This window comes from Macaca nemestrina, chromosome 13 (genome assembly GCF_043159975.1).
Source record: "Macaca nemestrina isolate mMacNem1 chromosome 13, mMacNem.hap1, whole genome shotgun sequence".
In the NCBI taxonomy this organism is placed as follows: domain Eukaryota; kingdom Metazoa; phylum Chordata; class Mammalia; order Primates; family Cercopithecidae; genus Macaca; species Macaca nemestrina.
In genome coordinates, this window is record NC_092137.1 from 62,848,785 (window position 1) to 62,851,111 (window position 2,327).

The 2,327-nt window shown below is 36.7% G+C and overlaps 1 pseudogene; it reads right to left on the reverse strand.

Annotated features, from left to right (window-relative positions):
* Positions 1–301: 301 nt before the first annotated feature.
* On the reverse strand, positions 302–888 carry LOC105465122 (probable ribosome biogenesis protein RLP24 pseudogene; annotated as a pseudogene).
* Positions 889–2,327: the final 1,439 nt, after the last annotated feature.

Below are 2,327 nucleotides of genomic sequence, written 5' to 3' on the forward strand. Positions count from 1 at the left end.
AAATGCTGCCTAGTGCCATTATCCAAGTGGCATAACCATTTTATATCCACAATTCACTTCTATAGTTATAAGTAAAATTTTTATGATTTACATAAGTACATCTATCAGTGAAGATTTAACACTGAGATGCAATTAAACGTCCGTAATATGTTATGTTTTGTAGATGGCAATGTAGGAAAGATATATTTTAATCACTTTTCATTTAAGTGAACTTATGTAAAAAATAAACTAATAATTTAGCAGTTCCAAGTCTGCAGAGGGCATTTTCAAATGTACATAAAAGAAATGGTTACAGAGATTTTTAAGAAGCATCTTCCCTGCCCACATCCTCTTGTAACTGCCGTGCCATTTTCTCTTCCAACTGCTTCCCTTTGCCTGCAAGAGGGACTCGGATAAGATGGATGTTTTGCTTGACTTCTTTAAACTTTCTGTAGTGCTTTATTTTTCTTTAATCTGTTCACTATAAATGTAGCTTGGCGTTTCTGTTTGGTGTCTTCAACTCTCTTAATTGCAGCAATAGTTTTATTCCATAGCTCTCACTGGTATTTGATAGGTTCATTTCTATATTTTTCAAACTCAAATGAATTATCCACTGTAAGCTGTTTTCCAGCTGCTTTCCAGAATGTTTTGGTCCACCTAACTTTGTGAGGATTGCGCTTCTTTTTAAAGTTTTTATGGCATTTAGAGTTACAAAATCTGAACACCTTGCAATCGTTCTGGATGAACAACATGCTGTGGGCAGGGTAGATGGACCCCGAACAGAAATAACACTTCTTGATATGCATGTTGAACCCATGTGAGTCCCCACCAAACAAACGCCAAGCTTGAGAGCCCTATGCCGCTTATTAAATGTACTCCCACTGGAGCTTCCCAAGTGCTCTCACTCCCTAATCCCTCCCCCTTCAACTTCCCTGGCTTTCCCTCTGTATCCCCCATTCCTCTAAACTCCAGCAACTAAGGGGTTTCCAGCTGTCATCATACTGGTTGGTCAGTGTCCAACTATTTAACAGTTTTAAAATATTTTGAATATCACCCCGGATATAAGAAACTCCTTTGCATCTCCACTGCACAATACATAGAAGCTAAATCCTTGTGACTAAACCCTCTGGGGCTCATAAAGTTGGAGACTGTTGGAAATTGGCCATTTTTATGGAGGTTGCAGTGAACCGAGATTATGCAACTGCACTCCAGCCTGGATGACAAAAGCGAAACTCCATCTCCAAAAAAAAAAAAAAAAAAAAAAAAGAAATTGGCCATTTTTACATGTAATAGGTGAAAGTAAAATGAAAAGCTTAACTGAACTTTATGAGTTTTATCGACAAGTATAAATCAGATATATTTATTTTTCTATGTGTACAGGTGTTTTATTGTTTAAAAAATAAAGGGAATTTTTGAAAAAACTTTAGTTCTAGACTTTAAAATAACAGAACACATGAATGTATTCTCTTTTTTAAGCATTTTTATGGAGGTATAAGTCACATACCATAAAATTTATCCATTTAAAATATGCAATTCAATGATATGCAAAGAATTTTACAACTATCATTGCAATCTAATTTTAGAATATTTTTATCCACCCCAAAAAGCATATATTCCTTAGCAGCCACTCCCTATTCCCTTCTGCCCTCAGCCTCTGGAAACCTCTAATCTACTTTCTGTCTCTGTGGATTTGCCTACTCTGTGTATTTCATATAAATGGAGTCATACAATATGTCAATTTTGTGACTGGTTTCTTTCAGTTACCATATTGTATCAAGGTTATGAGTGCATTTTTGATATCTGATTCAAGTTGAAACCAGAAGCAATCCTGGGCAAAATTTGAAGGACACAGTGGTAACATTTGGTTTTGGTATCCTCTGACCTCTTCTTCTAGATCCAGCTCTACTCTACCCCCCAGGCCTTTCCTCCCCACATAGTTTCCCAATTTTGGTATTATCTCCTTCCCTACAAACAAATCTCTTGTGAAATACCTGGACCTATGGAGATCTGTTTTATTTTAAAACTCCCTGAAAGTAAGGAAACATGAGCAGTAAGGACTCAATGTACTACTCTGCCCAATGGTAATTGCTTTAGAGGATAATTCCTTAATAGCAATAATAGTTTTCATTTTGGAACCCTAACTAATGGCTGGGTTCTGCACTAAACACTTTGTAATACCTCATTCTTGGTAACTAGGAATTAGGTAATAGGTCACTCTTGCTAACCAGGCAGGTGTGTACTCGTATTTTCATTTCACAAGGAAGATGGTATGGATTCAGAGAAGTAACCCACCCAAGGCAACCCATTTATTAAATGGCAGAAGCAGGATGTCCATCAGGTGTATTTGA